Here is a 27334-nt window from a genome sequence, read left to right on the forward strand (position 1 = left end):
TTCTAATGATACTATGTTTTAAAAATCTAGATTCTTTTTTTTTTTTTTTTGAGATGGAGTCTTGCTCTGTGGCCCAGGCTGGAGTGCAGTGGCGTGATCTTGGCTCACTGTAAGCTCTGCCTCACAGGTTCACGCCATTCTCCTGCCTCAGCCTCGCGTGTAACTGGGACTACAGGCTCCCGGCAACACGCCTGGCTAATTTTTTTGTATTTTTGGTAGAGACGGGGTTTCACCGTGTTAGCCAGGATGGTCTAGATCTCCTGACCTCGTGATCCGCCCACCTCAGCCTCCCAAAGTGCTGGGATTACAGGCGTGAGCCACCGTGCCTGGCCTAGATTCTTAAAAATATATTAAAGACAACTACAGCACAGAGACGCTTTAAGATTTTAATGATTTAAATACTTCTTTATCTAGCCCTTGTCAGAAATCTGGAAACATTGAGTAGGCTGGTAATATCTCTCATTTGCAAGCCAGCAGTTACTGTGTGTGAAAAAGAAAGTCACAGTGAAAGAACAGAAAAGCCTTAGTTATTATGCAGCAAACAGGTTTCAGAAGTCCCACAGTGTCTCAATACAGTTATCCCCCCAAGTCATAGTTGTCAGGAGAAAACCTTGTTAAGACTACAGCTGCCCATGCACAAATTGAAAGTGAACAGGAGGAAGCCAAGCAGTCCCTTCCAGCCAAGTTCCTTCCACAAGGCATGGCCCTTCCGGTCACCCCACCTGCTCCTATTCAGCCTCTTTTGAATGCCCAGCTCATCAACAGTTGGCCTTTCATTTCACTCTGCTGACAAGGTTCAGTCATTAACAGAGGCCAACCAGGGGTTCAATGTGAACTCAAGTGCAGATATCAAGTTAATGGTTGAAAATATGCATCTGAAGTTTAAGGTGAAGTTTGGGCTGGAGATAGGAATTTGATGATTACTAATAAATACGTGGTATTTACAACCATGAGCTGAATGAAATCACCAAGGAATAGGGTTAGATGGAGAAAGGAAGATAGTTTGAGACTGAGCCTTTGCATACTCCAACATCAAGGGATCTAGAAGAAGAGCAGGAACCAGCCAAAAAGACTGAGGAGTGATCAGTAATACAGGAGGAAAACCAAGACAGTATGGTTTCCTGGAACACAACAGAGGAGGGAGGTTCTATGTCACACATTTTTGGCAGGTCAACTAAAATAAGGAGTAAGAATTGACTGCTAGAGGCCAGGCATGGTGACTCACACTTGTAATCCCAACACTTTGGGAGACCGGGGCAGGTGAATCACTTGATGTCAGGAGTTCGAGACCAGACTGGCCAACATGGTGAAAACCCATCTCTACTAAAAATACAAAAATTAGTCAGGTGTGGCAGCAAATGCCTGTAATCTCAGCTACTCGGGAGGCTGAGGCACAAGAATCACTTGAACCTGGGAGTTGGAGGTTGTAGTGAGTCAAGATTGCCCCATTGTTCTCCAGCCTGGGTGACAGAGGGAGACTCCATCTTAAGAAAAGTAATAATAATAATAATTGAGGGCTAGATTTAGCAATATGGAGTTGATCAGTGACTTTGACAAAATTAGTTTCCGTGGCATAATGGGATGAAAGTCTAATTAGAATGCGTTTAAAAGAGAATGGGAAGAGAGAGATTGGAAGCTCAAGTAGAGACAATTCTTTCAAGGAATTTTGCTAAAAAAGACAATAACTACTGATGAAAGTGAGATGAAGAGATTTTTATTCTAAGATGAAAGAAATAATGGCATGTTTGTAAACAGATAGGAATGAGCCAAAGGACAGCAAAAGCTTGACGATGTAAAAGATTGAGAGAGGAAGAAGAGAGAAATGCTGCTGCCCTTGAATAGAAATACAGGTGCACTTAGTGCCCAAATGGAGTTCTTGATTTTAGATAAGAACATGGGTGGCCCCTCTCTGGTAGCCAAAGGGTTGACAGAGTATGGGGTGCAGCTGCCGTTAGATTCGTAGAAGGGAGTGGTAGCCTGTGGAAGTCCTTGTCTGATAAGGATGAGGGTGGAGGAGGAAGAGACAGAATGAAATAGTCACCTAAGTGAGCAGAAGGTAAACGGATCATAAAAGAACAGTAAGAGTTCAGGAGTAGCATCCATAGATTCGAGGTCCCAGTGGGATTTTAGGATTGTTGGATTTTGGAGACTAAAGGGAACAAGATGGGTACTAGTGAATAGAGAGAGAGATTCATGAATTCGAAAATCTGGAAGAGTTGCTGTGATTGATGATAACAAAGTTTAGGCTGTATGATCATGGAAGTGAACGACTGAGGTTGTGTCAAGGACATCTTTGGAAGAAACGATTTCAAAGAATGGAGAGTCCTGGATCATCACATGATTATTGAAATATCCAAGAATAGGAGTGGTTTGTGGAGACCAAGTGATCCAGGAGCCAAAATGCCCTGAGAACTGGCAGCTGATAGCAACAATGAAGGGCAGTGGGATAATAGAATCTGGTGACATGAATTCCAAAGTTGGGGATTGGAGTGTGTGAAAGCAAAGTTCTTAAGTGGCAGTTAAGAACAGGAGACCTCTACCTAGGATGGTGGTTTAGGGGCTGTAGGAGAATCAGCTGGCCTTCGAGAGGGTTACAGGAGAGTTGAAAAACGTAAATTACTGGGAAGAGTAATCCATTGCCTTTTTTTTTTTTGAGACAGCCTTGCTCTGTTGCCCAGGCTGGAGTACAGTGGCCTGATCTTGCCTCACTGCAACTTCTGCTTCCTGGATTCAAAGGATTCTCCTGCCTCAGCCTCCTGAGTAGCTGGGATTACGGGCACAGCCCACCACACCTGGCTAATTTTGTATTTTTAGTAGAGATGAGGTTTCACCATGTTTTGGCCAGACTGGTCTTGAACTCTTGGCCTCACGTGATCTGCCTGCCTCAGCCTCCTGAAGTGCTGGGATTACAGGCGCAAGACACTGTGCCCGGCCACATTGTCATTTTAATATACGATAAGGTAGTAATTATTATTGCAAACTTCGTTAGCAACATTTTTGTATAAATAACAGGGGGATTCCCGTTTTTCTGGCAGGCCCCAAAAGTAGTAAATAGACTTTTTTAAAGTCAGTGGATGAAAGTTTCAGAACTCCAGGAGATAAGGTATCAACCCCAAAGGTTTTTCAGCAAACTCCTTTTATTTCACGCATAATGAAATTATCAGATCTGACCACCACTGATAGTTTGATCCTCTGATGGTGAGTTTTCTCTTCTTTATGGTTGAACTTCTTCAAAAGTTTAAGGAGAAATTTGAAGCCCTTTCCCCTATTTAAGGGAGGCAGGAAACCAAAAGAGGTTTGTCCCCAGTCAGGCACTCTGGGCAGGATCTGGTCTCCCTTGATGTGACATTCTTCTTCCTTTTATATCTAAAGTGATGGACCGTGATGATACAATTGTAACTTCTCCACACTCATTTGGAACTCAGGAACTTGACCTTCTTGTTCCCTTATCCGATGTTTCAAATAGCAAGCATGCAACAATGCTCATGACATAATGCAGGAAATAGAGTAGAGATTATTCCTTCTGTTTATTCTCTAATTATAACAAAGTCCTCTGTTTTTATGTCTTTTTCTTAACTAGGGAATTCTTCTAAATCAGGAATGGATTGAAATCCAATGAACCCAAACTTTGGGTAAGTTTTCTATGAAACTTTTGAATTAAGTTATTTTTTCCTAACTACATAGCAATACATAGTCATTGTAGAAAATAGGAAAAGAAGAGGAAAATAGTAGAAAAGTACCACTTAGAGACAAACATTCCACATTATTGTATTTCCTTCTGATTACTCTTCAATAATTTTTTAAAATTGTGGTAAAATACACATAATATAAAATGTACCATCTTAACAATTTTAAGTGTACATTTCAATGGTATTAAGTACACTCATATTGTTGCACTGCAATAACTACTATCCATCCACACAACTCTCTTTTGTCTCACAAATTTGAAACTCTGCACCCAGTAAACAATAACTCCCATTTCTGTCTTCCCCAGCCCCTGGCAAACACCATTCTCCTTTTTGTGTCTATCAATGTGACCATGCTAGGTACTTCATATAAGTGATATCATGCTGTATTTGTCCTCTTGTGCCTGGCTTCCTTCACTCAGCATAGTGTCCTCACTGTTCATCCATATGTCAGAATTGCCTTCCTTTTTAAGGTGGAATAATATTTTATTGCATGTACATACCAATTTTGTTTCTCCATTCATCCATTCAGTGGACTGCTTCCATATTTTGGCTATTGCTGATCATGTAATGGACATGGGTATACAAATATCTCCTTGAGTTCCTGCTTTCAATTCTTTTGGGTGTATTTGGAGTGAAATTCCTAGATCATATGGTAATTCTATTTTTAACATTCTGAGGAACTGCCATACAGTGACACCCTGTCAATAGTGCACAAGAGTTCTGATTTCTCCACAACATTTCCAACATGTTATTTTCTGCTTTTTTTTCATGGTAGCCATCTTAATGGGTATGAGGTAGTATCTCATTGTGCTTTTGCTCTGCATTTCTGTAATGATTAGTGATGTTGTAGGAGGCTTTTCTGTACTTATTGCCATTTGTGTATCTTCTTTGGAGAAATGTCTATTCAAACTTTGCCCATTTTTTTCAAGCTTTGTCTGCTTTATTCCACTACATAAAGTAAGGCAAAACAGTAACCTGTCATTCATAAAGATCAAGGAGTGCCTGCCATTCCCAAAAGGGACCAAAAAGGATGTTTCTTCACAAATGTGCATGACATTTATCATTATGCTGATAAGCACTTTAAACAACAACAAAAAAACTTTAGTGGATGAATCAAATAACAGATCCAAATTAACTGAGCTTTAAGTTTCCAAAATTGTTCTTTCAAATGCTAACGCTCTGCCCATTTTTAAATTGGGTTTTTTTGTTGTTGTTGAGTTACAGTTGTTCTTTATATACTCTGAATATTAACTCATTGTCAGCTACATGATTTGCAAATATTTGTTCTCATTTCCTAAGTTTCCTTTTCACTCTGCTGATTGTGCCTTTGATGCCCAAAGCTTTCAATTTTGATGTAGTCTAATTTATCTATTATTTCTTTTGTTGCCTGTGCTTTCCAGGTCATATAAAAAAAATCATTACCAAACCCTATTTCATGCAGCCTTCCTCCTATGTATTCCTCTAAGAGTTTTCTAGTTTTAACTCTTACATTTGGGTCTTTGATCCATTTTGAGATTAATTTTTGTAGGTGGTGTTGTAAAGTAAGGGCCCCACTTCATTCTTCTGTATGTGGATATAGTTTTCCCAATAGCATTTGTTGAAAAAAAACTATTCTTTCCTCATTGGATGGTCTTGGCACGCTTGTTGGAAATCATGTGACCCTATATATGATGATTTATTTCTGGGCTTCTTATACATCGATGGTCTATATTACTGTTTGGATTACTATAGCTTCATTGTAAGTTTTGAAATCAGGAAGTGTAAGTCTTCCAATTTTCCTTTTTTTCAAAATTGTTTTAGCTATTCAAAGTCCCTTGAGATTCTATATAAATGTTAGGATGGATTTTTCTACTTCTGGAAGAAAATGTCCATGGTTTTTGATGATTTTTTACAGAGTTGCTATTACACTGTACGAACAATTTTATATTTTGCTTTGTCTTACTTAAAATTATGATATATATACCATTACAAAATAAATGTTACTTATTATTCAAACACTTCACAAACATACTTTACAGTGACATAAAGGAAATGTACAAATCGAAGTGTAATTGAAAGGTCTGAAAATATGCCTCAAACCACAAGACGTGTGTATACTTTAGATACTATAATCATTAAAATGAGAAGAATTTGATTCAAGACATTTCAGAGTATTAGGAAGTGATATTTATACTAAGTGAGTAGAAAGGAATTAATAAACAATTGTATTAGTTTAAAAGACCTTTTTAAAGTATATACTTACACTGCTTTTGACTAACTACAACTCTGGGAATCATTTATTTACTTACCAAACATTTACTGAATTTCTATAGTTTCTGAAGTTCTGGTATAAATTAAATAGGGTCTTCACCCCAGGGGAAGGAAGTAAATGCTGAAATTTAATGAAATTTTCATGTGTCATGAATTTTTACTTGCTTATTTAATCTTTGCCTCAGTCCTATGAGGAAGTGGTGTTAACTCCGTTTAAAGATGAGGAAATGAATATTCATTTTAGAAAAGCTGAGCTACTTATTGAAGGTGACACAGATAGTGAGTGTCAAGGCTAAGTGATTAGCCCAGGGTCATTTGCCTCCAAAGCTCATATCCTTTTCACTCCTCCAGGTTGCTTTTGTCACTTAGGACCTAACACGGAAGACTGGCGTATATGCAACTACCATGACAGCAATGAATTCTGCCTTATTAGAGTCAAGAAAGTCTTTAGAGAAGCACCTTTATAACCTAAGACTTGAAAACTGATGAGTTTATTAGATAAAAATGGGGAGAGGAACTTTCATTCATTCATTCATTTATGTGTCCATTAACAACTTCTACAGTGTGCTAGTCACAGCATGAGACACTGAAATGAAAAAAATGAGTGAGACACTGTGGTCATCCACAGGAGTCACAGTCTACTGGGAGACAGTTAAGTAACTGAATTATAACAAAGCATGATGTCAGAATCTGCCATAGAGTTGAAAACAGAGTCCTGGGGTCACCATTCCAGAGTACTAAGGGCAAGTTCACAGTGGCAGAAGCTACACTGATGGCAGGTAGTGCTGAATATGGCAGCTTGGACCCTCCACGCCAAGTTCAGGAGTTTGGGTTTCATCCTATAGGCAACAATGTACCAGGAGTTTCTAAGTAGGAAAGTAACACAGTCAGTTCTGCTTTCTAAAAACCTATCTGGGCAGCACACGAAGCATAAAGAATGGGAACTGGGAAAGAGACAAGTGGCAGGAAGACCAGCCTGGAAGCTAGTGGTCCAAACTAAAGAGAGAGAAAGCCTGAAACAGGCAGCAAGAAGACAGACTGAGAAGCAAAGACCATATTTATGAGGTGAGGTTGGCAGCTTTGTTGCCTGTAGGGTGTGTGCTGAGAGTAAGGAAGGAGACAAGAGAACATGACCAAAGACTTTGGGGTCATGTACATGTTCAGAACCAGCATTGTTTGCAAGTTATGGACCCATGGTGCATTTAATAGATAAGGCTCTTTTGCATTATCAGTATTTCTCTTATATATTTAGTCACTCTAAAATGACTACATGACTACTTTTATACCAATACCATGCTGTTTTGTGACTATGGCCTTATAGTATAGTTTGAAATCAGGAAGTGTGATGTCTCCAGATTTGTTCTTTTTGCTTAGTCTTGCTTTGACTGTGCTGGCTCTTTTCTGGTTCCATATGAACTTTAGAATTATTTTTTTCTAATTCTGTGAAAAATGATGGTGGTACTTTGATGGGAATTGCACTGAATTTGTAGATTGCTTTTGGCAGTATGCTTATTTTCACAATACTGATTCTATCCATCCATGAGCATGGGATGTGTTTCCATTTGTTTGTGTCATCTATCATTTCTTTCAGCAGTGTTTTGTAATTTTCCTTGTAGAGGTTTTTCACCTCCTTGGTTAAGTATATTCCTAAGTATTTTATTTTTTTGCAGCTATTTTAAAAGGGGTTGAGTTCTTGATTTGAATCTCAGCTTGGTCACTGTTGGTTTATAGCAGAGCTACTGATTTGTGTACATTAATTTTGTATCCTGAAACTTTACCTAATTAAAACTTTACTACTGATTTGTGTACATTAATTTTGTATCCTGAAACTTAACTTTACAGTTCTAGGAGCTTTTTGGATGAGTCCTTAGGGTTTTCTAGGTATACGATCATGTCATCAGCTAACAGTGACAGTTTGACTTCCTCATTACCAATTTGGATGCCCTTTATTTCCTTCTCTTATCCAATTGTTCTGGCTAGGACTTCCAGTGCTATGTTGAATAGAAGTTGTGAAAGTGGGCATCTTTGTCTTGTTCCATTTCTCAGGGGGAATGCTTTCATCTTTTCCCCATTTGGTATAATGTTGACTATGGATTTGTCATGAATGGCGTTTATTACCTTATGGTATGCCCCTTCTATGCCAATTTTGTTGAGGGTTTTAATTATAAAGAGATGCTGGATTTTGTCAAATGCTTTTTCTGCATCTATCAAGGTGATCATGTGATTTTTATTTTTAATTCTGTTTATGTGGTGTATCACATTTATCACCTTGCAGATGTTAAACCATCCCTGCATCCCGGTATGAAACCCACCTGATCATGGTTGATTATCTTTTTTATATGCTGTTGGATTCTGTTAGCTAGTATTTTGTTCAGGATTTTTGCATCTATGTTCATCAGGAATATTGGCCTGTAGTTTTCTTTTTTTGTTATGTCCTTTCCTGGTTTTGATATTAGGGCGATACTAACTTCATAGAATGATTTAGGAAGGATTCTCTCTTTATCTTTTGGAACAGTTTCAATAGGATTGGTACCATTCGTCTTTAAATGTCTGATATAATTGAGCTGTGAATTCATCTGGTCCTGAACTTTTTTTGTTGGTAACTTTTTAGTTACCATTTCAATCTCACTTACTGTTATTGGTCTGTTCAGAGTTTCTATTTCTTCCTGGTTTAATCTAGGAGGGTTGTATATTTCCAGAAAGTTGTTAATTTCCTCTAGATTTTCTAGTTCGTGTGCATAAAGTTGTTCAGTAGCCTTGAATGATCTTTTGTATTTCTGTGATATTGGTTGTAATATCACTCACTTCTTTTTTTTTTTTTTTTTAAACAGAGTCTCGCTCTGTTACCCAGGCTGGAGTGCAGTGGCGCGATCTGGGCTCACGGCAAGCTCCGCCTCCTGGGTTCACGCCATTCTCCTGCCTCAGCCTCCCAAGTAGCTGGGACTACAGGAGCCTGCCACCACGCCTGGCTAATTTTTTTGTGTTTTTAGCAGACGGGGTTTCACTGTGTTAGCCAGGATGGTCTCAATCTCCTGACCTTGTGATCCACCCGCCTTGGCCTTCCAAAGTGCTGGGATTACAGGTGTAAGCCACCACGCCCAGCCAATATCACCCTTTCTTTTCTAATTGAACTTACTTGAATCTTCTCTTTTCTTTTCTTGGTTAATCTCACTAATGGTCTATCAATTTTATTTAACTTTTCAAAGAACCAGCTTTTCATTTCATTTACCTTTTGTATTTTTTGTTTCAATTTTATTTAGTTCTGCTCTGATCTTAGTTATTTCTTTTCTTCTGCTGGGTTTGGGTTTGGTTTGTTCTTGTTTCTCTAGCTCCTTCAAGTATGACCTTAGATTGTCTATTTGTGTTCTTTTAGACGTTTTGATGTAGGCATTTAATGCTATGAACTTTCCTCTTAGCACTGCCTTTGCTGTATCCCAGAGGTTTTGTAGGTTGTGTCACTGCTATCATTTTGTTCAAATAATTTTTAAATTTCCACCTTGATTTTATTGTTGACCCAACAATCATTCAGGAGCAGGTTATTTAATTTTCATGTATTTGCATATAACTATAATTTTAATCACTGCTATATCGAAACATCATAGATTTTGAAACAGTGGATTAGTGAATTTTTTCATAAGACAAAATTCAAAAAGATTAATGGATCTTTGCTGAAATGAAATTCAAATATGAGTATTTGTCAGTTGAATAATCTGCACTGCTATTTTAATGTTCCACAAAATTTTCCATTTTTCCAGGCCATTACTAAGTCTTCTAATTTATTTAGATCTGTTCTGTTCTGTAGAGTGTCACATTTGTTTTCATTAACAAGTATAAACATACTAGTTAAAAGTGAAATTGCTTATACCTGTACTGATAAGTGCCACCAGTAGAGGGCGGCAGTGAGGCACTAGAAAGAAGAACCAACTTCTGTCAGAAATTGCAGAAAACCGCCAAGATGGGGGTTGATGTGAATGACGGCAAACATTTGTTGGTGCTGGCATCCTCATTAACACCCAAATTGGCTTATTTTATGGGCCAGAAGCTTTGACATAAACATTGTCACAGAATTTTCAGATAATCTGATGAGGTACTTATAAAGCAAATTTTGTGGAAATTTCTGGTAAGACTGATGAGAATCAACCTTAAGAGATATTCTAAAACTTTTACATTATTTCAAAGAGATAAGAGTATCAGTTAAAATTAAGCATGTTGTTCTTGTCACTTCAAGAGTGTAGGCAGAGAATTTAATACTTTAGAGATGACAAAAGGCATCTTACCCTCTTTGAACACTACAGACATCCCTGAAATAAAAAAGAATATTTGGAACTCATCAACAGTAAGCAATGCATAGGCTTAATCAACAAGATAGGTTACCCGAATTTAGCTTGCATCTATCTGCTTTTATAAACATTTAACAGCAACAGCAATTTTTTGAGCACCTACTATGTGCTAGGAGTAATTCAAGGTACTGAGGTTATAGAAGGGAACACAACAAACTCATTTCCTGCCTTCTTGGAGTTAAATTATAGTGAGGAAGACAGATATTAAACAAAGCTGCATAATTAATTCATTTGTTACAGTGGAGAAAAACAAAAAAATAGAAATCAATCTACTGCAGGGCCCCCGATCAATGAGTTTGGCCTCAAATCAAAAAGGAGAAATTAAGTGAAATTGAAATAGGACTCAAGAACAACTTAAATTCTTAATACCCACTTATGCCATTTATTTCCTTTAAAAAATAAATAAAATAGATAAGGTAAAATTAACAAATTCATGGAAATAACATTACTAAAGAGTATTTGAGTAGTTGCTATACAGCAATAAAGTACTTTGTCAACTTAAAGTGTTGTTAAAATGCCCCACGGCTCCCTGAGCACCTAAACTTGATTAAAGTCTGTGTCAGTCATCAACCCAGCCACAGCCACCCCTGAGAACCTGGACTTCCTGCTGACCCCAGTCACTCTCTGCAAGGTCCCTCTGTGTCTTTGCTCTTGCTCTGCCCCATGTCTCACCACACCTGCCTAATGTGCATCTCTTCACACCGCCATCCACCCCTGCTCCTCAGACCCTACCCCTTTCACTTCCACTGGCTGGAGTCCTACCCATCTTTCAATGTCCTAGTCGGTCTTCTAAACAAAGCGTAACTTAATTGAACCTCCTTTCCCTGAAAAACAAAAACATTATTTTTTCCCTCAAAATGCTAAATTAAACTATAAATCACAATCATTCTTTGCCTATTCTTTGCTTGGAATTTAACTATATCTGAGTAGATTCAGTCTTTTATTTCAGACATATTTGCGTCTGTCATCTCTAGTAAATGCTGAGCCCTAAAGTTCTAGAACTGTGTCTAATTCATCCTCATATCGCCTTACAGATCCTGGCACATAGCAGGTATCCAGAAAATTTTGGTTAATTTGCATTATTGGAAGAAAATTGCCACAAGTCTTAATCTTTAAGAATTTGGTTTTTTTGAAGAGCATGGAATTGGTAATACACAGGCTATACATTTTGGACAACATAGAACACACAAAAAATAAATGTATGTCAAATAAAGTTGCCATTTTTTCCTTTATCCTATTTCAGTGAAGATGAATATTTAGGAAATTACATAAAATTTTACTCTGTGAGAGGCTCATCTAGGAGTGATGCAATTCTTGGAAAGATTAAGTTTGTCAAGGTCTGTAATTTGCTTTTACTCTCCTAATAAGTTTTTACTCTCCTTATATAGCCTGTTATTTCATGGATATTGGCAGAAGACATGAAACTCCTGGGTCAGAGACAAAGGGTTTTAGTACCCATAGCATATCAAGCAGCATGAACATCATGCTGACATCTGCTCCTCATGTCCTCCAAGTCCCACTGGAGTAGTAGTGAGTGGGCCAATGGATGCCGTGCATGCAGTCAGTGGGTTTGTCTCTATTGCAGTCAAGGAATGCAATAGAGAGAGCCACTGCTTTTACAAAAAGCCTGCTCTTTGTCCCAGTGAGAAACATGACCTCATTCCTCTAACATGCTGCAAATTCTAATAAATTCCCAGGTAAGGAGAGGTTGGCCTGGTGGGTTTTTGTTTTTTTTTTGTTGTTGTTGTTGTTTTCAAACAGGGTCTAACTCTATTGCCCTGGATGGAGTGCAGTGGCACAATCATAATTCACTGCAACTTCAAATTCTTGGACCCCAAAAATCCTCCCTCTCAGCATCCTGAGGAGCTAAGACTACAAGTATGTGCCACCACTACAGGCTAATATTTTTATTTTTATTTTTATTTTATAGCAATGAGAGTCTCACTGTGTGCCCAGGCTAGTTTCAAACTCATGACTTCAAATGATCATCCTGCCTTAGCCTCCCAAAATGTTGGAATTATAGGTGTTAGCTACTGCACCAGACCTGATCTCTCATTCTTGAGACACACTGCAAGAACGTGCAGAGATTCCCAGAGCTCGTGGTAGATTGTCTGTCCCAAAACTATTCTGTGAAAGTAAGAATTTCGGTTACCCTGGAACATCAGAGGGGTTCAATAAATATTTGTTGAAGCAAATTAATTAATTAATGAGAAGAAGGAGAGACACTGAGTAACCAAAAAAAAAAAGGCAAATAGAGTGCATCCCTTGAGGGAATAGTTTCAAATTTCAGACCTGATAAGGAGGAAAAATCAGAAGCATAACAAAAGCTAAGACACTGTAGACTACTTGGCTTTATAATAAAATACCTAAGCACATTACTTCATGGAAAATGAATCTAGGATTCACTATACAAAGTAATCACTGTTGAAGTTCAAATTACCTAAGGTAATGCACCTGTCTCCCTAAATCAGCATTACAGTAATCACAGCTCTTTATATATGTAGCCTTTTGGCATGGACCAAATTTCTTTGAAAACTTTAGACACTATTCCCATTTACCAGCCATGATTTTTTCCCCAAAATTGTAAATTGAACTACAAATCAAAGTAGATCATATGAATAAATTTGGTCAGACTTAAACACTTCCTTAGAAATGTATAGTTTAAGCAAATGAAATATTGTATCCTCTGAAGATTCCCTTGAAGGGCAGGAGTTAAGCTGAAACATTTTGTGATGGTATTAGAAATGAGGGACTTGAGGCATATTTAGGACATTCAAGTTCAAAGTCCAGACTCGTGAGTAGAGTTCACATTTACATTGATGATTGTAAATACTCCTTCTCCGGACCACGGTAATCGTGTCTATAAAACTTAAGGGACAATCATACAGAGTTTTGTTATCGCACATCTCAACTTTTAGCCTCCCTGCCCCCTTTTTCCTGGATGCCTTCCAGTCTTCATGAGCCACTGCTGTAGTATCACTGCTCTCCATCTGCTGCTCTCATAATTGGAGATTGATTGCCTCCAGGGTTCACAAATGTTTCAGGCAACCTTAAATAATTTGAGCTTTTAAGCAACTACGAGTTTTTCAGTCACTCCAGGGAAGGCCTTGTTTTTAAGATTTGTAATTCCCCTCTTCTCTCTGCTCCCTTCTAGCGTCCCAAGGGATTTCACCCAGGCTTCCCTAAGGCCCTGGGTGAGAGGCTGTGTAAGCAAGCAGTGCCTTACTCAGAGTCTCCCCTCACACTCAAACGGGTGTCTCTGGATGAGCCATCAAAGCCTTTCCTACCTCAGCATGAGTGCCTGGCCTTCCTAGGGCTCTTTCCTCTTCTTTCCTCAAGTTTATGGAAACCTTCATCATCCCTTTATCTTTGAAAGTCTTCGCAGTAGAGATGATCATCATTTCTTTCACCAGTCAGTTTCTCCTTCCCAACATAGCATTTTTACATAATTTATTTTTCGCCTGACTATTGAGATTGTCCATGCAAACCTCCCTGCTACAAGCCCCTTTGTTGTACACCTGATTAAATGCTGGAAGGAACAAGCCATGCGTTGTGCTAAGATTTTATCTTTAAACTAAGGACGCTGCAACTGAGTTAGTTTCTGCTAAATGCTTGAGTTGAGAGGTCATGCAAAGCCATTGTAAATGGATCAGATGAAGATGGTCTACAGGGAGAGATGAAGTGGACCTTGTCTGTTTCGTTTACCTCTGTAGGTACTCTTGCCCCACCTACCTAGCATGGTGCCTGACACATGGTAGGCATTCAAGTCTTTATGGAATGAATAAATCAGACTGTGGAGACAGAGAAAGAAAGAGAGGCAGCCTTCCACTAACAGCTTTCCGTTTCCTTGTTCTAATTCCACATGAGGACTGTCTGCATTTCCTGTCCTCATGTCCACCAATACATTCCCCTTTATGCCAAAACTAGTTTGGGTGTCTTTAATTTCTTGATGGTCTTCTTAAAAGGCAACCCCCGAAGAAAAATATGACAGAAACTCCAACTTGAGGATGCTTTTGCAGAGCAGGCCTCAGCCCCTCTGTGTACATAAATCTAGGCATTGCTGATTGAACAGGGATTCACTTAGAGCCCATAGGGAGGACTCCAAACGAATAGAGGTCTGATCAGGAGGCACTTGCCAAGGTAAGCTCCAGGAAGAGGAGGAGCGGCTTACAGTTTCACGTTGGACTTCTGGAGCGCTGCTGGACTAACGTGGTGGTGCAGGAGGCTTCTCTGCATTTCTGCCTGTATTCTCAGTCACTGTGCAGTAGATCAAGAAGGGTCACCCTTTCCTGCTCATTGAAGCAGTAGGGAGATGCCCCCTGCCCAAGAGAGTATATTTCAAAGTAAGGGGGAGAGGGAAGTTGAAAAGCCATAGGCGGTCATTCTAGGTTTGAAATATAGAAAAATAAAATATTCAGAGACAGTATGATGAATTTGTTCACAGTGCAGGTTTGAAGTGAGACAAATCTGCATTCCAACACCAACTCTGCAACTTACTAACAAGCTCTGTGATCTTTAATAAACTGATACTTTTATGTTAACCAAAAAAAAGTGAATTTTTCTAACAAGTTAAGAAATATGGCACTAAAACATACACTTTTTTCACTTTACCTTTTTACCCTAAATCCCTGAGTGGTAATGTAAAAGAAGAGTGCAGTCAATATCTAACAAGACAGTAGTTATGCAGTAATAGCCATCAGTTGCGGCATCAATCAAGAATTAGTAGTATCAACTCCCTGAATAGGAGGCACATGTGAATTCTCATATGCAATCTTCTGAAGACCTTAAAAGCAATTTGTAAATGATATGACCTGTAGATGGCGAACTTGGATAGGGGGAATGCTAAGCAATAACTCTCTAAAAAAGAAAGCAGTGGTTTTTGTTTTGTTGACGAGAGGACTAAGTAAAGTCAATACATTAATAAATTCTGTTTATGACCACAGGTCCAAAGATTCTTTGCTGACACACCAGGTTCCTTCTGTCTGTGGACAAGAGCCCAGTCGCAGTCATGCCCACTGTTGCGGGACTAGACTGCATTAGCTGCTGGTAGAAAGGTTTTGGCTCTGTTCACACTGGCTGCTAGTCATTGATACAAGAGCAAGAAGTATCAAACGGGGAAGGTAAAGAGCTTTCCTGGAAGTCTCTTGGGGAGTGCAGAAATGCATACGTAGCGCTACTTAATTATCCGACTGCATCCTATATGTCCAAAGTATCCACATCTTTTGATCTAGATAAATAATTATACCCTCCCTTGCTCGCTTGTTGCCACTGTTGAGTATTTGTTCTTCACACTCCCCAAGGCAATGCTTTAGGGACCAATTACCATCCTTTATTGACATCATTTCACTGGCTGACAGAGACTTCTGGAGCGCCACACCGGGCATTCAGGACTCCTAAGAAAGCTCTTTAATACTTTTGTGTAATCTCTGTGCCTTACGTGAGAAGTATGAATTTTTTTCCTTAAAATTCTACTTTGGAGTACTAGTTTTACCATCCCAGGTCACAATTGCATATATGTGGATTTGTGGGAAAATTAGTGTGACTTCCAAAACTGTGCCTGCTCATGCGGTGGCCTGGGATGTTTTTTTTGGTTCTTTCAGCTGTGAAAGAGCCCAGCATCTCACCCAACATGATAGATTGATGACTTTGTGCTGCATTAGAAAGCAGGGTCATTATCCCCAGAGAGGCTCGCGGCTTGTGCGTCAGGTGAAGGGACATCGCTAGGCTTCCACGGTGCCATCGCTAGGCTTCCACGGTGCCTCTGCTCTGTTGTTTATCACAAGGCTGTAATCATTTTCTACACATTGGCCTCCCCACAGATGTGGGCTTCTAGAGTCCAGAGACTGTGCCGTTTTCATCCTTTTACCTTCACATCGTGGAGCGCTGGCACATAGTAGGTACTTACGAAAATGTTGAATGAATGAAAGAATAAATATACATGCTTGGGAAGAACAAGAAGGCAGGAAGGAGGAAAAATCAGCTTAGGGAGAAAAAGAGGAAAATAATCCAAGCACTTATGGAGAATTGTACCCATATTAGACAAACAGTATTCCTAAACAATAGAAAAAGAGAAAAGCTGAGTAGACTGTGCCCAGTCCAATCCATTTATTTTTACCAATCAAACTCTGAAGAGACTGACTTATAACTGAAATGCTAGTTCACTATTGCCAGTAAAGAACACATCTTTCCAGAAACTACAATGTTTATGTTCACTGAGAACATTACCCCTGCCCAGACCCATGTATTTCACTTTTTTATTTCAAAACAAAGAAAGCCCTTGGCTGTCAGGATGAGGCCATTTTGGTTTTGGGGTAGCTTCTAAAAGCCATAAGGTTGCAATTAACCTAAAATATGAAAGTGTAAAAGTTACTGGAGAATTCAGAAATTATAAGATGTTATCTAAGAGTGGATTTGGATTTAAAGGCAGCCATTAGTAGAAGGTAGACTTCAGGGGATGGGAGTGAGGAACAATCAGAAATAGTCTCTGGACGACAGTCCAAATAAGAGCAGCAATATATTACCCCATGGCATTGCTCATGAGGCTGACAATGGGGCCTCTGACATGAAATCACAGCAATGGTCAAGGACATGAAGACACGCACAAGGATGGCGGGTATAGGCCTGTCATGTCTGTACATGGTAAGCACTTAATAAATACTGGTTGAATGAACAGGCTACTGTGTGACCGACCTGCTAAGGGGAAGCCACAAACTACTTCACTAAAGGCTCAGTTTATTTATTTACTTATGTATTTACTTAAGTACATATGAAAAGGAATTGAAGTGACATGCACTACTAAAATGTACAAAAATCCAATGTAAGGAAAAGTTAAATTGAAAAACGCTGAGCAGAAACCATTTAGAATAAATGAAGAAAGCAACTTGGGTCCTGGAAACCTGTGTTGACTGAATCATACAATAGAGCTTACAGAAAGTTCTCAGCCTCCAGACAACCAAGTCAAAAGAGGAACAAGCTGGTTTCATCAGTCAGTAAAGGGGTGTGTGTAAGTTCATCCGTAAGTGCAGACTTATTTTTGAAACTTAATTCCGGGAAGAATTTACTGCATGAACACTTAAGAGAAAGGAGACATTTGGCAACAGCTTTATAAAAGTACCTACATGTCATTCACAGACTAAGCTATAAAGGTAGTCACCACCATTGTAGCCTGTATACATTAATAGACAACAGGGAGAGGAGAAAAAAGAAATGGGTTAAGGTATGAACATATGCACTACCACACAAACAGGGAAATACGAATACTGGCAACGGTCCTTGTTTTTGCAACTGGTTAAAAGGCTAGAGTTATAATTTACTAAACCTAGCACTCCCAGTGATGTGAGAGGTTCCACTTTCACTTCTTCCCCTTGATTCCTGGACCCATGTGACCTGTCCTTGGTGAAACAACACCATATATTGGTTATTGATTCAGAGAATATACCATTTTCTCTACACCAGTATTCGTGCTTCATGTCTTCCAGCTGGCTCTAAAATGGAATATGTAATAGATTATTGCTTTGCTCTATAAGACCAGCTGCTCCAGGGTTATGGTATGACCAATGAATCCTGTGGGAAATGCCCTGTCCTATAGCATCCTTGGCCAGAGGCAGTGTTGTATGGACTAATGTGGGTGAATTAAGCTTTCAGCAAGTCCACAGACAGTATTGTTAAGAGAAGCATAGCAAGGGAGCCAAACCTACATCCAGAACAAATGTCCATTCCAGGGAGAAAAATTGCTACAAATCCAAGATGAAAGAGGTTAACTATGAACAGCCAACAGGAGGTTAGCTGTTCCACCCTCATCCTTCGGGATTAGAGCTAAATGAAGGGCTCACTATGCTGGCGTTTCAAGCATTTGATAGTGGTGGTAGTCAGATCTGCTGTGGTGAGGGGGACTTCATGTGGTTAAGTCCATGCATAATAACCTCCATCTTTGTCACCATGGCTACTTTTTTCTTGAACTCATTGAGGAACAATAGTGAGAGTAGGGAGACAGGAAAACTGACATGTGTGGTACTGGTCTTTTGCCAGCTGATTATTGAGAGGGTGTCTTCTGTAGTGGGAGCCCTTTGGTGGACATTTACATGGGGCACAAGTATCCTGATATCATAAATGCATTCTGTGAGGTCCATCCATATCCATACGTGTATCTCTACCCTAAACCTCCTTGTCATTATCCTTCAATCTTGTTCCTTTCAATTTCCTCATCATCTAACACAACCTTTCAGTTCTGTCTTTGAATTGCACTGTGATTGTCTTTCCTTGTAGGCAAAGTATACAATTTGAGTTAACACTTAAAGTCTATTTATTGGGAGGATTTATCTTCTCACTTGTTTTTCATGGCTGACAGTGAGGAGAGCTCCAATGCTATATCAGTTTATGTATGACAGTGTATTATGCACAAACATCAGTAAATCATCCTTGGACATTTTCTGTCCTGTCCATAGAGAAATCCCCATGACACTGTATATGTGGGTCTAAGGAGATGTGGCATCACAGCAAGACTAGCAGGAGAGTTTGAGCCACTTGCTCGTGAAACTTTCTTATGCCTTTAGCAGTTGCTTAAGTCTGATCTTGTATATGCCTCTTCAACTTGATTATGGAGAGCTGCTATGCACATCTAAATTTTCAAATAGGTCAATCAAGTCGCATCTGATTCAGATGGGCAGCTCAGGTCTCATACATAATCAGTTGATTTCCTATGTCTAGACGCTCAATCTCTAACAGTACCAAATAGCAACCACTAGGTGAGGTTCCTCAAGGAAAATAGATATTTGCCAAAGAGATATGACTTTACCCTCAAGTCTGGGGTCTGCACTATGATAATCTTATTCAGGACTTCCATAGGATCAATATGGCATCCTGATTTGCCACAGTCACTCACTCTACAGTCCCAAGGGCTAAGTGGCAAGAGAGGTTTATTCTTTAAACTGAACTGGCAAAAGAATGTTCTTTTGTTTGGGACCTTCCTTAAATATAAAGCCTATGGTTTATCAATAAGGAGGAAGGAAGAATACCAGTTAATTTGCCTGTGTAATACTGAAAGTCTACCAAATATTTGTGCCTCTTTCGTCCTAGAACTGGATGCAAGAAGGTACAGCAAACTGACTTTCACAATTTGAAGGGGATATCTCAATATACTCCAGATCTCTAGACCCCCATAAACATCAGTGAGTTAGTAGATCTCTGAACTTTTATGGAATTTTTCTCTTATCCTTAGTCACATGTAAGCCTTACCAAGGCATCTTGTATATTCGCTAATTTATGCTCAGCAGATTCATTGACTGGTTGCCATCAATTACATGGCCATGGCCAATGTCCTATGAAATGGTGAAATGATCAAGGTCCCTGAATATTAGATTATGACACAGTACAGTCAGGGAGCCAATGTAGGAATTCTGCCACTTGCTGAGTAAGGTCTTCTCTAATTCTACATATAGGAACTTGGAAAATAAATACAGGATGAACGCTTGGACCTAGAATGAACACACTGAGATAGATTTCATCCAATATTCCATTTATCACCCAACCCTCTTAAGCTTTCCTTCTGATGGTTCGATTGTAGTGGTATTATATGTCCCTAGGCTATAGCTCAGAGACAATTCCAATAATCCCAAAAACATCTAACTATTTTAGTTTGTCCATTGTACATTTACCCTAGTGAATTACTACAGATCACTTTGGTGAATACTAAAAGGAAGCCTTGAGATGCAGTTTCAAAGAACTTGGCTTCAAGGGTTCCCAGCTTCCATTTGATGCAAGGGGCTTTGGGTCTATGAACCAACTCAGTTCTGGGAAGTAAGAGACTGCGAGACTGTTGTCCCTCAAGCCACACTTCTATTTGCCAGGCTTAGGATTTTCAATTATAATACATAGATGGAGTAAAACCTTAGTGTACTGCCCATATATTAAAGCTGAAGCTAAAGGTCCTTGCAGATCAAACCATTCTGATTACTGATCTGGCCCCACATAATTATGCCCACCTTGCCTCTTGGTTTATGCCTCTCCAATATCCTTTCAATTCTAAAGAGAGTATATCATGGAACACATTTCTACTTTCATCCCCAGATTACAAAGTATAGTTGCCATCTTGCTCTTTAGTGATGTGTGCTTTCTTACTAATATGTTTTGTAATGCCTTGGTACTAGGACTATCCCTGGAACGTAATTAGGAGTGATACACTATGGGGTTGAGTGAGCAGATCACCCTCACAAATCCATTCTAATATTTCTATCTCTAAGTGTGTGTATATCTTCATCCACATTATACTAATTTCTAACAGCTTGATTTCCTTTAGTGTAGGCCAACACTGAGTCCAGGTACCAGCCAACCAACTGAACAAATGGTCATAACCAATCCCACCTACCAGAACTAGCACAATTACCAGAGTCTCTGGTAGATGAACCCACATTAATGTTTGACCCAAAGGAGCTATATTCCTTTCTTCTTCCTTCATTTAGCACTTAAGAATCCATTTGCACACATATTCCATTAGTTACTGTTGATATAAGTTAGAAAAAAGAATTCTACAATTCTGTTGGTGTGTAAGCCCATTCTCATGTAGGTATAACTTGGTCAGACTCTCCTTCTGATATTTAGACACTTCTGCCACACAGCCTAAGAGAAACATGAAGCTTCTTAATGCTTTTTATTTTCCTTTTGTTTTTGTTTGTTTGTTTTGGGATTTTTTATATGTGTGTGTGTTTTTTTTTTTTTTGGTAAACAGCATAAATAGGCTTTATTTTTATTTGTTTTTTAACTTAACATACAGCAACACTGATATTTTGTTTGTTCTTTATTTTATAATTTTAACAAATGTATGGAACTGTGTAACAAACACCCTGATCAAGATACAGAACAAATTTCCCTCTCAGCACTGCTTTAGATGCATATCACAAATTTCCTGAAGAAAAAGTTTTCCAGGCAGGGCTCAGTGGCTCACGCCTTTAATCCCAGCACTTTGGGAAGCCAAGGCGGGGAGATCACTTGAGGTCAAGAGTTCGAGACCAACCTGGCCAACATGGTGAAACCCCATTTCTACTAAAAATACAAAAATTAGCCAGGTGTGGTGGCATGCGCCTGTAGTCCTAGCTACTTGGGAGGCTGAGCCACAGGAATCGCTTGAACCTGGGAGATGGAGATTGCAGTGAGCCAAGATTTCACCACTGCACTCCAGCCTGGGTGACAGAGCGAGACTCTGTCTCAAAAAAAAAAAAAAAGAAAGAAAAAGAAAGAAAAGTGGTTTTCCCCATCCATACTGCCAATAAATGAAGCTTTGTTTCAGGGCCATGTTAACACGGCAAGTATCTAAATAACATTGATCAGGATAGTGTATACTATGAGGATATCAAATTTTAAGGTGATTTTAAAGTTTTAAGGCGGTTTTAAAGCTTAGTTCTTATATAGGAATCTTGGCATATTAGTAGGGCATATATATCCCAGGGGATCTAAGGGAAAGTTGCAATAAGGAGGAATTTTACCTATTATTTTAAACTAGGTAACTCAAAAGCTCTTCCAATGTTGCACCCAAATCCTTGTGCTATAGGATTCTTTTGGATCTAATTATTCTGCTGGAAGCTGGATGAGAAAAAAATCCTGGGCTACTTTGTTTTGTATGATCATTGTTGCTCATTTACAGTTACTGCTAGAGTCAGAAAGAAAGATTGGATAACAAGGGTCTTGGATTAACTTTTGCCAACCTACCACATTCCAGGGGTTCACAGTACCTAAGTTAAGATCCTTTTTGAATCAGGAAAATGCAATCATTTGATTTTGGGCACTTATTGTGATTCTAATCATTGAGCTGTAGTCTTTTCTAAAGAACAAGATAAGCCAGATAATCAAGGTTCTTTTCATTTTGCAAAAGGTAGATATGAATGTCTTTGTGAGAGGGTGGTTGGATTCCTGTCCTCCGGTAGAATTGGATGTTCTTAGCAGGAAGTAGAAGCTGAAGCCATCTTGGGATAGGAATGAACAAACTCACTGGAATCCTGTTTGAGGAAATGTGGCAGGACAGGGACTAATATCTGTATGAGGTGAGTTTCTGAGTACCAGCTTTGAGAGACCTGCATAATGGATATAATATTCAAGCCACAAAATCTGGAGGCCAAAATATAACTCTTTATATTTTTCAATGACAGTATAATCTCTATCTCAAAATACCATTTCATCTGAATGAGGGAAAGCTTGACCTAGTTAAATCTAAGCAGATTCCAGTAATAAAGGGTCTTCCTCATTAATTCTTGGCTTTCTTGGACTTCTCCTGAGGAGGACAGGTGCAGGGCTTCCACAGAGGGATCAGGGTTCAACAGCTCTGATTCATCCCTTGTGTTCTTGGGATCTTTATCCAATCTGAATGGATGTGGGAAGTGCTTATTTTTTTATAGTATGTAAGTCCTCTGTCATGAATCTTTCATGGGGCTTTGCATTCTGAAAAAATAAACGAACGTAAAACCAACCAACCAACCAATCCATGCCCTTGGCTGAAATCTTATATAGGAATCTCAAAACGATTAAATCTACTTTTGTTTACTGCTATTTCCCTAGTGCCTAGAATAGTGTCTGGCGCATAGTAGGCACTCAATAAATATTTGTTGACTATCTGAATGAATGAGTGAACAGAGGAATGAATCAAAGTGTAGGTTTTCACTTGCTCTTTTTAGACCTAGTGATCCCAGCAGAAAAGTAATCAAATGAGCAGCCACACACCGTGGAGATAGATAAGGAAGTACCCTGGGCAATGGAAAGTAGACTCATTAAAAGAGTGAGTAAAATGAGATTCAGACAGGTGTCACTTAGTGTTGAATCCAGGGAAGACAGACACACATAAACTACATTTGGAAATATTAATTTTCATGTTGAAAAAAAAGCTTTAACTCTAAGCAAGTTGCTCGATCTCTTTGGGTCATTTGCCTCTTTCGTAAATTGAGATGACCAAAAATTAATGGATGAAATTTAGCTGAATATAATTTTCAACATCTTTATGGAAGTATAATTCACAAATCATAAAATTTAACCATTTTAAGTGTATAATTAAAGTTTTCCTCCCTCTTAAATAGCTTGAATCCATTTCTTATTAAATATGTAGTTGGCAGTGAATATTTTGGAGCAACAACAGCATCTTCTATAGTTATCTTTTTTGTTCATGGTCTTGGTCAGGTATTAATAACAGTGTTATGCTGGCCTTATAAAATGAACTAGGAATGTCTTTTATATTTTTCTATTAGCTATATAAATATCCCAGAAATTACATATTTCCAAAGCATTTGGTGGAAATAGACTACAACCACATCTGAATCTGGTACCTTTTTTGGAAATAATAGACAAATTTTTCCACTTATTCTTAACTAGAAATTGCTTTTTTCTTCAACCAGTTTTAACCATCTATTAAAAATTATTCTAGAAAATGTAGTTCATATAAGTTTTCATGTTTTAAAATTGGATTTGTACATCATAGTTTATTATACTTCTGAAGTCTTAATCATAACAGTGTTTTTATTCCTTTTCCCATTCTGAAAAGAATCCTTTTTTTCATTAGATTTTCCTGAAAGCCACTATACTGACTTTTTAAACAACTAGCTTTTTCTATTTATCTACTTTTTATAAATTATTATTTTTTAAAAAAATTATGTTTATGTATTCCCCCAACTTCCTAAGTTTCAGTTTGTCTCTCTTTTTACTTATTTGAAATAAAAATCACATTTTATATTTCTTTGCTTTTATTATTAAAGATTATAAAGCTATAAATTTTCATCTAAACATAGTTTTGGTTGCATTAAGTCTGGAAATGTATTGGAAAATGACAATAAGATGGTTTCTGAGTGCTATTGAAACTTCCAAGTGTTGGGCTGGGTGCAGTGGCTCAAACTTGTAAGCTCAGCACTTTGGGAGGCTGATGCAAGAGAACTGCTTGAGGTCAGGAGTTTGAGACAGCCTGGGCAATAGCAGTGAGACTCCATCTCTACAAAAAATTTTAAAAAATAAAAATGAGCCAGGGATGGTGGCATGTGCCTGTAGTCCTAACTACTTGGGAGGCTGAAGTGGGAGGATCATTTGAGCCAGGAGTTAGAGGCCACAGTGAGCTACAATCATGCCATTCCATTCCAGCCTAAGTAACAGAGTAAGACTGTGTTTTTAGAAAGAAAAAAAGGAAAGGAAAGGAAAAGAAAGAAATTTCCAAGTGGCTCAATAAAAAAAGTTAATTTTGAATTAATAATTTAAAGTTTTTATGAGTTGTGGTCAAATAATTTTTTCCTTTTGAGGATTTGTGAAGTATCTCTTAAGTCTGCTATACTGTGAATTTTCAGAAATGTTCAGTAATAAGTTTAAATATATATTTATTTCGGATAAAAGCTGAATGGTTTGCTAATAACTTTTAAAATAATTTTGATTAATAAACGATTTTATGTCATTTTTCTTTTGAGAGGGAGTCTCACTCTGTCACCCAGGCTGGAGTGCAATGGCGTGATCTCGGCCCACTGAAACCTCTGCCTCCCAGGTTCAAGCGATTCTCCTGCCTCAGCTTCCCGAGTAGCTGGGATTACAGATGCACGCCACCATGCCCAGCTAATTTTTGTATTTTTAGTAGAGATGGGGGTTTCGCCATGTTGGCCAGGCCAGTCTTGAACTCCTGACCTCAGGTGATCCATCCACTTTGGCCTCCCCAAGTGCTAGGATTCAGGTGTGAGCCACCGTGTCCGGCCATCATTTTAATTTTTAAGTATGTTCATACTCAAATGTTTTTTCCCCTAGGAAAACTGCTTTTGAGTAAAATATTTCGAATAATTGTAAATCTACCCAACTCTATACCTTTTTTCTACCTTGTTTAAATTAGAAAGTGATGCTAAACAGACAACCAGAAAAAAAAAATATATAAGGAATAAGAGGAAAAGCCTACAGAAAAGATGCTTAATAAATTGCAAAGTGGTGCAGTCATAGAAAAATGTATACCTCTTGGGAAAGGTATTTGCTAGTGTCTGGATGGCTGCAAATGAAATCATAAGGTCTTTCAGAGTATGTTTTACCTTGGAAGTGAGTGGAATGTAAGAACAAGCAGAGAGTTACATTAACTATAAATAAATTTCAGCCTGAATATAGATATTGCCAGAATTAAATGAAGATGGCATGACAACTCATAGCAAAGTTTTCATTTAATTTCTGAAAGTGCCAAAGTGGTTCACAGGAACAGAGATACAATTATAACTGGTCATCTACCTCATGGTCACCTCAGGAGAGCAGGCAAAAACTACCTGCTATGTAGTGGGCAAAACTACTTAACCCCAAACTCAGAGTTCCTTCCACGGTGCTGTAAAGCTTCTTTAGCATATGCTTGTGAAGAAAATGGCTACTTTAAATAAGAAGCACTACTGAGAAGTGTTCTTTACTCTGCATGTATCTTCAGAAATATTTGAAATTACCCACAATGAGAGACACACGTGTGTCCAGAGCTCTTCAGTCCAGGGTAAAGAAGATGGACCAAGTAATGAAGAGTATGGGTTAGATAGTTTGTACAAGGTTATCCAAATGAGGGACAGCCCTGGATCTGAGCACAAATCCTGGCTCTGAGTTTCCTGGGAGTAAAAGCAAAAAAGGATAATATGATGAGGTTCAGATGTCCATAATCAAATAAGAAGAAATATATTTCTTTGGCATGAAAATTAAAGTGTCTCTTGCTTTGAAATCATAGGACAATTTACTAATTGGGGCTTTAAGTAAAATAACATTAGATAGTGTAACAGACATCTTCAATAGCAATTTTTACACAATAATTATTTTCAAAATTACAAATAATTTATAAACCAATTATTTGTTTATAAATTTAACTACAAGAGAAGAAAAACAAAATCAGTCTTCTTTATAATATAGCACTTTTCTTTTAAAAAATAATTTAAGCATTATTAAGGGAATGCCATCACTAGAATATGGACTTCACTAATTTTCCTTTGTTTTAACTAAAAACATACTTTTTCTGCAATGTTGTATAATTTTTAGTTTGCCATACTTTGTTGAAATTGGATCACCGCATCATCTATTGGTGGCTCAGTTGGATATAGCCAGCTGAGTCGTCTTTGTCTATGGAAAAGTGAGCTACCTAGAAATTATGCATCTAAATGTTTAATGTTGCCCTGCAAAGCTGTGACATCGCTGAGTCTCTTTCTCTTGATTATCCAGGCTCAGATTCCCTAGACAGAAGGTGTGGTTAGCACTTGATCCTAATCAAAGAACCAAAAATACTTGGATATAGTTCATTTTAATCTTAGTTGAAAAGATTGTGGATAGATACTTAGGAAAAAGTGAAATCAGCATAATATCGTCTCTTCAAGTGCAGTCCAGCTTTTAGAATGGTAACTTGGATTTCGGCCTCCTTGTAATTCTCCTTGATGAAAACAGAAGGATTTCACAGCACAGAAAGCAGAGGTTTATGAGTCTGGGTATGGACAGACACACAAGAGAACTCTGTTCATCGTCTTCAAAGTGATGCAGCGATGGCAAGACTGCTGCTGTGGCCACATGTAATATAGCCTGTAGCTCTTTAAAGAGGATTAGCTTTAGCGCGCTGGGAGCATTCAACGCTGGATTTCATGTAGAGCAGAATATGCTAATGAAATGTAAATGTCTACCGCAAACATTGCGTAATATAGAAAACCTTCAAAACTGAGCTTTGTCTCTTGCACGGTGGGAAACCAAACTTTATCATATCGAAAAAAGTAAAAAAGAAATAACTTTATACTTTTCTGTCCTATGTATCTGTTTCTAAAAAAAAGTGAAGTTAAATGCACACACATACATATTTATACTTAAATTAAATTTCAATGTTAGTAGAAAAACTAATTTCAGTCATTCAAAAATATCTTACCAGATCTATGCCCTGGGGTGGATGTAAAATAATTTATCTTTGAAGAAAAAAATACACATAATATGGATTTTCTTAAACAAACACTATTATTAAGATTACAAAGGGCTTACAGAGTAGACTCCCCCCAACCCTTTTCACCTTAAAATTTCTTATTTGTGATTTCCACTTTGTGCCTGCGCAATGTCCTTCTACTCAATGTTGGG

General features: G+C 38.3%; 1 protein-coding gene across 3 annotated transcripts in view; it reads left to right on the forward strand.

Annotated features, from left to right (window-relative positions):
• Positions 1-27334, forward strand: part of ALPK1 (alpha-kinase 1) — a 129324-nt gene that overhangs the window by 9431 nt on the left and 92559 nt on the right. For all 3 annotated transcript variants that reach the window (XM_011948359.1, XM_011948360.1, XM_011948361.1), the window contains exon 2: positions 3581-3632. The gene's annotated coding sequence lies outside the window, so the exon portion shown is untranslated. The remainder of the gene's footprint in view (positions 1-3580; positions 3633-27334) is intronic.

Source organism: Colobus angolensis, unplaced genomic scaffold (assembly GCF_000951035.1).
Source record: "Colobus angolensis palliatus isolate OR3802 unplaced genomic scaffold, Cang.pa_1.0 Scaffold279, whole genome shotgun sequence".
Classification (NCBI taxonomy): domain Eukaryota; kingdom Metazoa; phylum Chordata; class Mammalia; order Primates; family Cercopithecidae; genus Colobus; species Colobus angolensis.